The following is a 12803-nucleotide window of genomic DNA, read 5'->3' as shown; positions in this document are numbered from 1 at the left end:
GCGGGCACGAGCCTTTCAGTTTCAGGCGATTGCTTTCGTGCTGTTAAAAAAAAAAAGCCCTCTTTGTGTTGAATTTCAAAATTTCACCCTTTGTAAAAAGACGAAAGGAAAGAGGTTTCTGTGGTACCCCGAGTACCCTCGGGGACTTGGGGGGGATCTCTCCTGCCGGGTGGGGGGGTTCTCTTTTCCGACGGCCTGCCTTGCGCACAGGGACGCGTATCCCACGTGTGAAGTGGTGGACGTACAGTTGTGCTACGACGTGGCCAGGCTGATTCACCTGTGAAGGGAGAGGTGAGCGGGGCTGGTCGGTGGCCGGAAGCCTGTCCCTCCCTCCTGGGCCGCCCACCCTGCTGCCTCGCTGCTGGTGGGGGGTCTAGGCGGAGCCCCCAGGGGGGAAGGCAGGAGGGGGGGCTCTGCCCCTTTCTTGTTTGGAAAGCTGACCCCCTGGGGTGCCAGGGGGGCACAGTCGGTTAAGCCTCCGACCCTTGGTTTCGGATCGGTTCGTGAGTTCGAGACCCGCATCGGGCTCCGCTTGGGCAGTGCGGATCCTGCTTGGGATTCTCTCTCCCCTGCTCTCCGCCCCTCCCCGGCTTGCGCTCGCTCTCTCTCTCTCTCTCTCTCTCTCTCAAAATAAACTTTAAAAAAGAAAGCTGAGCTCCTGGGCCTGGCGGTTGGACAGTGGGCGTGGGGTCTGTGCCGCAGGGTTATGGTGACTCTGACGTGTGTCCCCCTACCCCCACCCCTGCAGGAAGAAGACAGAAAAGAGCCTGATCTATTACATGAACCTGCGGGCGAAGACAGGCCAGTGGACCCTCATCAACCCCAGGCCCTGCGGCCAGTTCTGCTGTTGCAAAGTGCCGGGGTGCGAGTGGGTGAGGGCCCGGCCCCCCGCGGGAGTGCCACGGGGTCCCCGCCGCCCGCGCAGGGCCCGTGGTCACGAGGGGGTGCGTGTCCTCAGGAGGATGCCGTCTCCTACTACGCGCGCATGAGGGACAGGCTGCTGGAGAGGATCGCGGATGAGGAACGCCGGGTGCAGGAACAGCCCCTGGGCATGGCCTTCGTCACTTTCCAGGAGAAGTCCATGGCCACCTAGTGAGTAGGGCGTGTCCGGAGCCCTTTGTCTCCTCCAGGTGACTTATGACCCGCCCCTGGGACGGGTTGGGGCTGGGGCAGGCCACAATCCCCCCATCATCCCAACCCAGGTGCGTGTGACACGTGTGGGGTGATCCTCGCGCGAGGTGAGTCCCTCGTGGGTTGACGTGGCCTCACCCCCGGGCCGAGCTCCCACCAGCCATGCCAGGGAAGGCGTCCAGCATTCTGCCACCCCCCTTCAGATGTCCACTCTGGACCGCAGATGATCTTCTGTGCTGGGTTTTCCGTCGCACAGATGCACAGACCCCAGGCACTGCACAGACCCCCAGCTCTGCAGCAGGGAGACCCCGGGGCCAGGCTGCGGAGCACACGTGGGCCCCAGCACGGGGCTCTGGCTCCTGGAGTGGCGTCACGCCTGGGGTGGGGGACGCAGGTGGCCACACAAGTGCCCCTTCCCAGCCCTCTCTGCGGGCACCGCACACCCGGGAAAAGTCCCCTGCAGCCAGGCCAGAGCCAGGAGGGGCTCGTGGAAAGGGGGGGCGTGCTGAGGCAGGAGTGAGGGGCATGGAGACGGCGGGGGTCCAGGTGGCAGTCCGGGGGGGCCCTGGGCGTCAGGGTGGGAAGAAGTGAGGACAGCTAGGCCCTGGCCCGGCCGCGCAGTGCGTCCGCGGCCCCGACTTCCTGGGCGGCCGAGGGTGATGATGGCGCAGGGAGCAGCCGTGGTCCAGGGGTGCAGCGGCCAGACGGGGTGCGCACCTGAGCCGGAGAGCCTCGGGATCCTGACGCGGAGGCAGGAGTGACCCCCGGCTCGCCGCGTGGTCCTGAGGATGAGGCCAAGTCCTCCCCGTGAGCTGTAGTAACGGCTAACCTAGCAACCCGCTGATAGAGCAACGGCCCCGGGGCCCCGCGGCGTCTGCCCTCACTCTGCGCGTGTGCGCGGTGCCCCGGGTGTCTGGGCCACGGCCACGTCTGCTCTTCCTTCCTGGCAGCATCCTCAAAGACTTCAATGCCTGCAAGTGTCAGAGCCTCCAGTGCAAAGGCGAGCCCCAGCCGTCCTCCTGCAGCGCGGAGCTCCGTATCTCCAAGTGGACGGTCTCCTTTGCCACGTACCCCGAGGACATCTGCTGGTGAGGCCCCGGCCCTGGACTGGGGAGGGGGGAGGGGCCCCAGGCCGGGCATCACAGGTGCGAGCTGGCCTTCAGGGCCCCCCCACCATAGCTCCTGGCTCCGCTCTGGGCCTGGGGCGGGCGTGGGGGGATGCGTCAGGTGGGGGGGGGCATCCACACCCGGCACTGCGCTCCAGTGATGCCCCCCGGCATCCGGGGTGTCCGGGAGCCACGTCTATAATTTCCAGTTTCCTTTCGGCCGCGTTGAAAAAGTAGAAGGAAACTGTTCAACTTAATTTCATAATCTCTCTCTCCTTATATATCCGAAATATTATCACTCTAACGTGATCAGTTACCTTCTAGTGGAGATGCGTCTCTTTTTCATACTTAGTAGCTTTGAAATCCGGCGTGTATGTTCTTTTGAGTCGGACCAGCCCCGGTTCAGGGCTCGGTAGCCCCTGGCTGCTGTGTCGTGTGGCGTTAGGTCTAGCCTGGGGACACGCTGCTGAGCTCGGCCGCGTCCACGGGGGCCGTTGGTGAGCCTTGAGCACAGTGCCGCGGGTGAGGGCAGCCCCAGCAGAGCCCCCAGCGTGGCTGGCTTCAGCTCCCTGCCCAGAGCGAGCTTTGGGAGCGTCTCCGTGGCTCCAAGCTGATCTCTGATGGTTCACAGGGCTTCCCAAACGTGGGGGCAGCGTGCTGCTGTGTTCTCGGTGGGGTGAGAGGCCAGCATGACCGCCGTGGGGCCTGGGCACTGCTGTCCCCTGCCTCCCTCCCTCTGCGTGCACCCAGCCCCCGGCCCTGTGTCGCTGGTCACCAGGCATTTTAGATGTGGCCGTGTCGTAGCCTCGTTCTGTCTGTCTGGGTGACCGTGGAGTCCCTTTGGTGGGTTCTGGCCCCCGGGCTGTGGCCGGGGAGCCGTGTGAGTGGTGGATAACCTGTTTTCTCTCTGAACTCAAGGGGACCCCGCATTTGACCTTGCTGGAGCTGAAGGTCGGTACAGAGGGCTCACCTGTACTCCTGGGGTCCAAGTGCCTCAGTCTGGTCTCTCGCCGGGCCTCGATGTGACCCGCTGACCCACCTGAGGGCACCGGGGGCGTGGTCGGCAGCCCGGCCTGGGGGGGGTCTCAGCCTCCAAGCCTGTGTCCCCTCCTGCAGGAAGAACCTCTCCGTCCAGGGTTTCTGCTGGTGGCTCCAGTGGCTGGGCATCAACTTCACTCTGTTCGTGGGGCTCTTCTTCCTGACCACCCCCGCCATCATCCTGTCCACCATAGACAAGTTCAATGTCACCAAACCCATCTGTGAGCTCAACGTGAGTGACTATGCTACAAGCCCGTCCTGCAGGGCTGGGGACAAGAAGGCGTGGGGGGGGGGGCGGTGGCTGGAGCCCAGGGACGTGGGGGCTGAACCAGGAGCCGTGCCTCTCAGCTCACGTCCGTGCCTTTAGGCCTTGAGCAGGTGTGGCCACATTTACGACACTGGTTTACGACACGCGCGCGCCCGTGCGTGTTTTCGAAATCAATCTGAACGTTCAACGGTAGGGTCGTGTGAGCTGAAGGGCATGTACTGATGGAAAGTTAAGTATCTGTTACATAATCGTCAACTCATTGATTCTAGATAGGCAACAAATGATTATTTAAAATCTTAGACAAATCGAGACAACGAAACGCTTCCTGAAGTGGCCTCTGCTTGAAAACAATATTGGTTTCCCCAGGGCACCTGGGGGCTCAGGTGTCCACCTTTTGGTTTTGGCTCAGGTCGTGATCTCACAGTTCGTGAGATCGAGCCCCTGTGTCGGGCTCTGAGCTGATAGCGTGCAGCCTGCTTGGGATTCTCTCTCTCCTGCTCTCTCTCTGTCCCTCACCTGCTCGCTCTTTCAAAATAAGTAAACGTAAAAAAATTAAAAAGATACTGATTTCCCATAATTGGCTCTGTTGAAATATCCCCCTAAATCTTTTTTTTTTTTCTCCAGTTCCACTTGGCATTCAGTCAGTCACGCTCAGGGCAAGCACGCGGGGCTAGAAGGCGTGAGGGCCTCGCTGTGCCGTCCCCCAGCTGACGAATTCCGAACGCTGGGTTTTCATCCCAAAGCTGGGGCGAAGGCACCTGCCGGATGATCCTTGCGGGGTTCTGGTGATGGTGACCACATAAGCTGCTGTGTGGCCCAGGCCTTCTTACCCGAAAATAACCCCTTGCGCACATTAAGAATTTTGTTTATCTTTAAAAGCGTGTCAGTGTTCACGCCTTTGCGCATCTTTGGATGTATGGCCAAGTCTGTTCTTTTGAGGGTGGAATCGGCCGAGTGGAACCCTCTTTGTCGATTCTCCCTAAACCAGTTTCGGTTTCTTATGGTAAAGCAAGAATCTACAGATATTTGCAACACTGTTCTAAGAACAGGACCCTCCTGGCTCTCATTCCATCCGTTTTCTACAGTTCATTTACTCTCGTCTCATTCAATAGCATTAAAAAAATTTTTTTTATATTTATTTTATTTTTGAGAGAGAGAGAGAGAGACAGAGTGCGAGCAGGGGAGGGGCAGAGAGAGAGGGAGACAGAGTCCGAAGCCGGCTCCAGGCCCTGAGCTGTCCGCACAGAGCCCGACGCGGGTTTTAAACCCACAAACCGCGAGATTGTGACAAAGTCGGATGTTTAACCAACTGAACAACCCAGGCGCCCCTCAATAGCATTTTTTAAATTTTTTGTTTGAGAGTGTGCATGGGTGGGGGGGGGCAGAGGGCAAGAGAGAGAGAGAGAGAGAGGGAGAATCTCGAGACTCCAGGCTTAGTGCAGAGCCTGACGTGGGGCTCGATCCCACGGCCCTGGGATCATGACCTGAGCCGAAGTCGGACACCCAACCGACTGAGCCACCCAGGCGCCCCAGTACGCAGCTTTTTAAAGATGCCTGTTTTATCAGGGAAAGTAGGCAGCTCCTGTGATTGCAATAGTGAGCATATCAGGCACAGGCAGTTAGGTCACTGCTGGGCAGGAGGGAGCTGAGCGGGCAGGCCTCCTGGGGAGGCCCTGGCTTCCGTGTTCCCACTTGCCCTTGGTTGCGCAGAGGGGAGCCGGCAGTGGGGGTCGGGGGGGCGCGGTCGCTCTGGGCAGTCAGACAGGTGGAGATCAGTTGTATGTGAAGTTACTTTCTCTGCTCATCCAGCCCTACTAACACCAAGTGCAGTTCTGGTCTGTTCGGCCAACGGCACGGGACACCTGCTCTGTATGGGGCACAGCGTCAGCCCTGGGGGGCAAGGCAAGGGCGACCGGGAGTTCCCGGAGTCGCCGTGACAGCAGGTCGTGGCCTCCAAGCCCCCATGGCCACAGCCTCTCCACCTGTGTCTTCTGTGGGCCGTGTTTTGCAGGACCCGGTCATCAGTCAGTTTTTCCCGACCCTCCTCCTGTGGTCCTTCTCGGCCCTGCTCCCCACCATCGTCTACTACTCCACGCTGCTGGAGTCTCACTGGACCAAGTGAGTGAGGACGCTCGCCTGACGGCATCCGTGGGTGCCCAGCAGGGGTCTTGGGGGGAGCACCGGGCAGGGCTCACCTCTGACTTCCTGCAGGTCAGGAGAAAACGAGATCATGATGTCCAAGGTCTATATATTCTTGATCTTCATGGTGCTGATCCTGCCGTCCCTCGGCCTCACCAGGTACGCGTCGTCACCTCCTGCCCTGAGTTCACAGTCAGGATCTGGACAGCTCCGTCCCCAAGTGGTTTTAGAGGATGCAGATCCCTGACGACACTTAAGCCGGTCCCTCCCACTTGGGGTGCCGTTGCGCGGCAGGCTCACGGATTGTTCCGGAGATCCGGTCTCTCTTCCTTAAAAAGAAGCTTGAAGACAACATTTCCGCCCAGGGGGAGGGTAGAGTCACGGCTGTGTTGATTTTAAGGGAGGGGGCCGCCGTTGGAGCAGCCCCTCATAGGCTGCTCTGGAGTGGGGGCACCTTAGACGACAGATGGGGGTCCCGATATCCTGCCTGCTGGTGAGAGCAGGGAAGAATGAAAACGGGTCGCGATCACCTGGAGGGCTGGACATAAATTCTTACGGGATTCATTTTTCTTCCAGTCTGGATTTTTTCTTCCGGTGGCTCTTTGACAAAACTTCCTCCGAAGCCTCTATCAGGTTGGAGTAAGTATCGGCCACGTTGCGTTTTGGAGCCGTGGTCCCGGGGAGAGGTCCCACGGGGGCTCAGCCGTGGCTACGCTGGGGCTGGGGGCGCGGTGGCCTGTGCCCGGCACAGACGTCTCCTCCTGAGGCCATCGGGGCCGGGGAAGCCCACGGCCCCTGGCAGGGCTGAGGCCGCCCTATGGGGGCTGACCCACTTTGTGCCAGGTGTGCAGAAGTGTGGTTAATCTTTTAGGCTGAAACTCCATCAGGGGCAGTCTTGTTCATTCTTGGAAACTCACTTACTTACTGAGAATGGAGCCGCTCAGGGAGAAGGAACCCGTGGGTCCCAGTGGTGCCGGGGAGGCCGGGGTGGGGACGGCCACGCGGCTGTGCGGTTGGGCCCGGGCCCCGTTTACCCCCGGAGAACAGAATAAACCTGTCTCTGGGGTGTGTCCCCCTGACAGGGCGTTGCGGGCTAAATGCTTTATTCTTTTTCTCGTTGAACCTTTACGACAAGCTGTGGGGGTAGGCGCCATTGTTTCTCCATTTTATGGATGGGGAGACTGAGGCTCAGAGATGTTGGAATAGCTTGCCCTGGGCTACCCAGCCCGTTAACTCGGCCTGAGCCCCGACTGCTCTACCCTTTGGGCCCTAATACTGGCCCCCCGCCTTGGCATTGACTCATCCAACCCAGTGTTGGTAGGAAGGCTGGCCACGTTTCCTGGGAAGATTAGACCGAATTATTCCACGTGGGTTCTTGCTGGTCAGGCTGAGGGCTCGGGGGCTGGCGGCCACAGGCGGGCACCCACACACCCAGCCAGCTCCCGTCTGGGTGGACTGTGGCTTCCAGATGGCCAGATCTGGCGCTCGGGGCTGGGCCCTCATCTTCATGAACCGTCAGCCACGTCTGACACATCGTCACGCCTTCGTCCGCGAAGGCTCCAGGATGGCCCTGTCCCGGTTCTCTTCCCATCGCGGGTTCTCCTGCGTCTCCCCGATGCCTGTGGCCCTGCTCCCAGTCACCTCAGCTGGACCCCGGCCTCCGTGGCCCCGTGCTCCCGAGTTGGAGCCTGCAGGCCCCGTGCACCCGCGGCCCTGCGCCCAGGGCTGCCCACGAGTGTCTGGCTGCCCCAGCCGAGGGGCCCTGGGGCACCTGTCCCCTCTGTGCCCTCCCCCGCCGCACCTGGTCCGCCAGCACCCCTCCGGTCGCCCCGCCTCACCGATGCCAGCGGCCACCCCTGTGCAGCCCCAGCCCTCCCTGCACGCATGCCCTGCCTCTCCCTGGCCCGCGGCCCCCCTGCCCTGTGGGTGCGCGCGCCCCGCACCCGCCGAGAGCCGCTCTCTGCCCGGTCCCTGGACGCTTGTCCTTGCCCTCCTGCTCCGCGAGCACGGGTCTCACCTCCTTAGGCCTCTCTGGCGGCCCGTGTAACAGGGGGCACGTCGTCCCTCCTCTGCTCCGGTTCCCCCGAGCACACGTCACATCTGGCATGCTGTGTGTCCCCTTCGCTGGGATGCAGGCTCTCGCAGAGCAGGGCAGGGGCGGGGGTAGGGCAGAGGCAGGGGCAGGGCCCCCCTTTCATCTCTGAGCCCGGAACACGGAGCGAGCATCCGCACCAAATGCAGGGGCTCCGCTCCCGCCCTGCCGAGTGCCCCTCCCCGGGGCGGGAAAGAGGCTCACAGCCCGGCCGCCCCCCAGGTGCGTCTTCCTGCCCGACCAGGGCACCTTCTTTGTGAACTACGTCATCGCCTCGGCCTTCATTGGCAACGGCATGGAGCTGCTGCGGCTGCCGGGCCTGGTCCTCTACACCTGCCGCATGGTCGTGGCCAAGACGGCCGCCGACCACAGGAACATCAAGCAGGTACACCCCGCCCCCCTCCACGGGGCCGGTGATCACCCAGGAGGCGCGTCCTGGGGGGGGACGCACTCTGCACCTGTCCTCTGCGTAGACGCGGGACTCTCGGGCCTGCTGCGTAGACCCGATTGGAGCAAGGGAAACACTGAGAGAACGAGACTCCTTTACCCCTGGCGGCCTGGGTGTGAAGCGAGCAGGGCCGGAGAGGTCCGTGCAGACGGCACCCGGGGCGGGCCGGAGAGGTCCGTGGGGCAGGGGGCAGCCGTGAGCCTCCCGTCTCCAAAGTCCTCCCCTTACGGCCCCCGTGGCGTGGGCGGGTGGCGTCTGGAGCAAACCCTGCGCTCTGCCCTCTTGGCACAGAACCAGGCCTTCCAGTACGAGTTCGGAGCCATGTACGCGTGGATGCTGTGCGTCTTCACCGTCATCATGGCCTACAGCATCACCTGCCCCATCATCGCGCCCTTCGGTGAGTGTGGCCCCGGGGGCGGTGGCTGACCCCTCGGGGCACCCTAGGGGTGCCCCCCGCACACTGAGGACTTCTGCAGCGCCCGGGAGCCACAGGGACATCCCTGGTCCTGCTGGCCATCCCTGGTGGCGCCCTGATCCCAGCGTCCGGCAGCTACCGCCTGGCTCGCGGGTGACCGCGCCGCGCGGCAGACGCGCTCTGAATGTGTGCGCTCCGTGGGTTGTCACTCGTACCGCTCGACGCATCTCGTTTGTGGCCCCTTTCACACTCAGTGTGACACGAGTGAGGAGTAGACCCAGGATCTGAGCTGAGGACTGTTTGACTTTAAAGACCGAGGTCTTGCAGCTAAAATAAACGTGAGGAACTGCAGACAGGTGGAAGATTCTAGAAGGAAGTAGAACACCCAGCACACTGTTGGCACTGCAGCTGAGGTTTAGGGGCGGGAGGAGGTTTTAGTTTTCCGTTTACTCTTGAACTATTTAAAAAATCAACAGGTTTACTTTTTTTTTTTAGTGTCTGTTTTTGAGAGAGACAGAGCGCAGGTGGGGGAGGGGGGAGAGAGAGAGGGAGACACAGAATCTGAAGCAGCTCCAGGCTCCGAGCTGTCAGCACAGAGCCCAACGCAGGGCTCGAACTCATGTACTGTGAGATCATGACCTGAGCTGAAGTCGGACGCTCAACTGACTGAACCCCCAGGTGCCCCAAAAGTTTTACTTTTTGAAAACAAAACAGGAACACCCAGCTGGCTCTGTCAGTGGAATGTGCGACTCTTGGATCTCAGGTTGTGAGTTCAAGCCCTGTGTTGGGTGTAGCGATTACTTAACAATAAAACCTTTAAAAAAATAAAAAATAAAAAAACAAAATTTTAAAGATCCTGACATAACAGAAGCACATCCACCCTGTGTGCTGCCCCTGGGGCAGGACCCTCTGGCACCTGCCGCCTGATGAGTGCGGAGGGCCAGCTGGAGCCGGGAAGGGACAGAGAGAGGGAGCCCGGAAGGACGGTGGGGGGCTCGCGGGGGAGGGCCCGGGCAGAGGTCGGGCCAGGCATTCGGTACAAAGTAACTTCTTTCTGCAAAATGATCCTAGAATTTCTGTCTTCCCTAGGGACAGAATGACAGCTGCCTTTTACTCCTTGGGGTCAGGGGGAAACTGGGAGAGGGCGGGGGAGAGAGCGAGCGAGCGCGAGAGCGCTCCCGAGCTGCCGGGATCTGCTTTGAGCCCCACTTTGCCTTCGTGTAGTCAGATGGCAGACCAGCCCGGCCCCGTGGACAGATCGATGCCCCGGGAGGGAGGGGGCACGGGGGCCCCTGGGGCCCCACCAGGCTTGCTGCTCACGGCCCCGTGTCCGCAGGCCTCACCTACATCCTGCTCAAGCACCTGGTGGACCGTCACAACCTGTACTTTGCCTACCTCCCGGCCAAGCTGGAGAAAAGGATCCACTTAGCGGCCGTCAACCAGGCCTTGGCCGCCCCCATCTTGTGCCTCTTCTGGCTCTATTTCTTCTCCTTCCTGCGCCTGGGTGAGGGGCCCTCTGACCAGGGCGGGGTGGGGGCGGGTGGCGGCCCTCGGCCTCCTCTTTCCGCATCCACGCCACCCGACAGCATCCAACCCGGTGTCCAGTCGGAACGCGGTACCCGGGCTGAGGGCTGGCTGGGGACAGCGCCGACGCCCCGGTTCCCGAGCTGGCCTGAGCCCGGGGAACCCTGGAGGAGGCCGCGTCGCTCAAGAAGCCTTAGAAGGCAGTCCCTTTGTGAGCTCCGCAGGGGCTGAACCAGAGGGGACGGGCAAGGGGGCCGGATTGCTCTTTGGGGGGCGGGGGTGGAGAAGGGAAAACGGACACTCTCGGGGAAAAGAAAAAGGCAGACGGGACGTGACCGTGCCCCAGCCAGGTGGGGGAGCTTGCGTCCCGCCTGGCCCAGGACGCTGGAGCCTGGAGGGGGCTGACCGTTGGCACAGGCCATCGACTCGGTGTCCCAGTTCCTGCAATCCAACCGGGGGCGAGGCCAGTGGGTCCCTCTGTCTGTCCAAGCGATGAAGACACCACCCCAGCTGCTGGAGGGCGGGGGGCGGACGCTCTTTTCTTCCCTTTCTGCCCGAGGCAGAGGTCACGCACGGCTCCTGCCCCAGACGTGGCCCCTCTCCCCCCACTGAGGCTGGCATCCCTGTGTCCCCAGGTCTGAAGGCCCCCCTCACCCTGTTCACCTTCCTGGCCGTCCTGCTCACCATCCTGGTCTGCCTGGTCTATACCTGCTTCGGATGCTTCAAGCACCTCAGCCCTCTGAACTACAGGGTAAGGGGCACCTCATCCCAGCGCGTGCAGATTCTCCGTGGGCAGGCCTGGGGCTGGGGTGCGCCCTGCGCTCCCCGCCCCTTGCCCTGCCCTGTGCCGCCCGCCCCGGCCCCTGCTGCCAGGAGCCTGGCACCAGCTGGTGCTCTTATCCCGAGCGGTGCCGGTCTGTGTGCTGGGAGGATGTTCATCTGGGAAGGGCCTTTGGTCTCTCATCGCGAGTTTCTGTTGTGTCTGCAGATGGAAGAATCGGCCAGCGACAAAGGGAGCGAGGCCGAGGCCCACAGGCCACCGCCGTTCACGGTGAGTGTCCCCGGGCAACGTGCCGAGCATCTCCTGTCCAGACAGAAGGGCCCCGACCGCGTGGCACCCACGTTCCTACGTTGAGGTCACGGGAGAGGGCATCCTGGTCCCGCGGGCTGGATGTTTCACCGGGCGCCCTCCTCCCTTCCCGGCGTGGCTAATGCCCGCTACGGCCTGCTGCGTGAAGCCCCCGGCGTCCTGCTCCGGGTCCCTGACAGGAGCCAGGGCTGCGACAGAGACCCCGTCAGCAGCAGCCTTCTCTCCAGCCGCTTCAGGCACTCTGATGGGTGTCAGTCCTTGGACCAGCCCCAGGGAGACGGTTCTCAGATTCACTACCCAGGGGTGCACCTGCCTCCGCGGACGAGGAGACGGGCAGGCGGGTGGCGGAAATGCCTTTCTTAGCCAGGGTCTGGGGGAGGGGCCGGCGGGGGGAGTGGGGAGGAATCTCGTGCCCAGCCCCCGCTCCAGGTGCTCATGCCCCCGTATGTTGGCAGCCCTACGTGCCCCGGATTCTGAGCGGCTTGTCCTCGGAGAGAACGGCCCTGTCCCCACAGCATCAGCAGACTTATGGAGCCGTCTGTGACATCAGTGGGACCGTCCTGGGGCAGTGTCCCGCCCAGGGCCCTGCGGACAGCGACAGCAGGCCGGCTGCCTACCAGGAGGCCTGAGGGCGGCCGGGCCAGGCTCCGAGGACGGAGAGGAGGAGACCCAGGTGGAAAAGCGGCTTGACTCGGGCCCCAACCAGGCCCAGGACTACTCTGACCTGTGTGAAGCACACCTGCTCTGGGAAGACGGACCCAGAAAGGTTCCCCAGGCCCTTGGCCGAGGAAGACAGGGCGGGGCCACCACGCAGGGAATGGCGGCCTTTCTGGTCACAGCAGCGGGGAGGGGGGCCGGTGCGTGCCGGGGACTCTGTGCGTCTCCAGGTCCCCCTTCTGCATAAATGTCCCAGCTCTGTAGCTGGGACACATCCCTGGTGATTCCGCAGGACCACATGTGGGAACGGTGCCCCAGCAGCCCCTGCAGCTGTCCCAGGTACCCGGGAGGACACAGCGAAGGACTGCTCTTCTGTGAGGATGGACTGCCCACCACCTCTGGGCACACACCCAGCGATAACCAAAGAGCCTGCGTGTAGCTCTGGGCGGGGCCGCGATGCTGGGCGGGGTTTCTTCCGGCCCCCCCAGACCCCCCCCATCACCGCATCCAGCCATCTCCCACCCATCGGGGCTGCGCCGCGGGAGCAGGAAGGGACCAGGCTCCTTGTTTCTGTGTCACATTGCCAGTGACAGTGGCTGGGTCAGGTCACCCTGCAGCAGGCAAGGGCAGGAGGACCACGAATAAAGCACTCATTTGGCCAGACTGGTGAGGTCAGGGCCCCATCTACCTGCTCCCTCCCAGGCTGGGGCTAGTGCTCCCAGTGCCCTGGAGCCAGGGGGAAACCTGAGTGGGGCAGGGGGGAGGAGGAGAGGGTGTCTGCCCCTAGCTGGGCCAGGCACCATCCTTAAACTGTGAGGACAGGTGGCCCCTTGCCTAAATTTTTCTCCCCATGGGACAGGGACTCCGTTCTGGGCACCTGCCAGAGAAGCAGCCT

The 12803-nt window shown here is 62.3% G+C and overlaps 1 pseudogene; it reads left to right on the top strand.

Moving 5' to 3' along the window:
• The window catches only part of LOC131495921 (CSC1-like protein 1), a 28738-nt pseudogene extending 16219 nt beyond the window's left edge, over positions 1-12519 (top strand).
• The last annotated feature ends 284 nt before the right edge of the window (positions 12520-12803 follow it).

The sequence above is a fragment of the Neofelis nebulosa genome, chromosome 15 (assembly GCF_028018385.1).
Source record: "Neofelis nebulosa isolate mNeoNeb1 chromosome 15, mNeoNeb1.pri, whole genome shotgun sequence".
NCBI lineage: Eukaryota > Metazoa > Chordata > Mammalia > Carnivora > Felidae > Neofelis > Neofelis nebulosa.
This window is presented reverse-complemented; position numbering and strand designations above follow the sequence as displayed.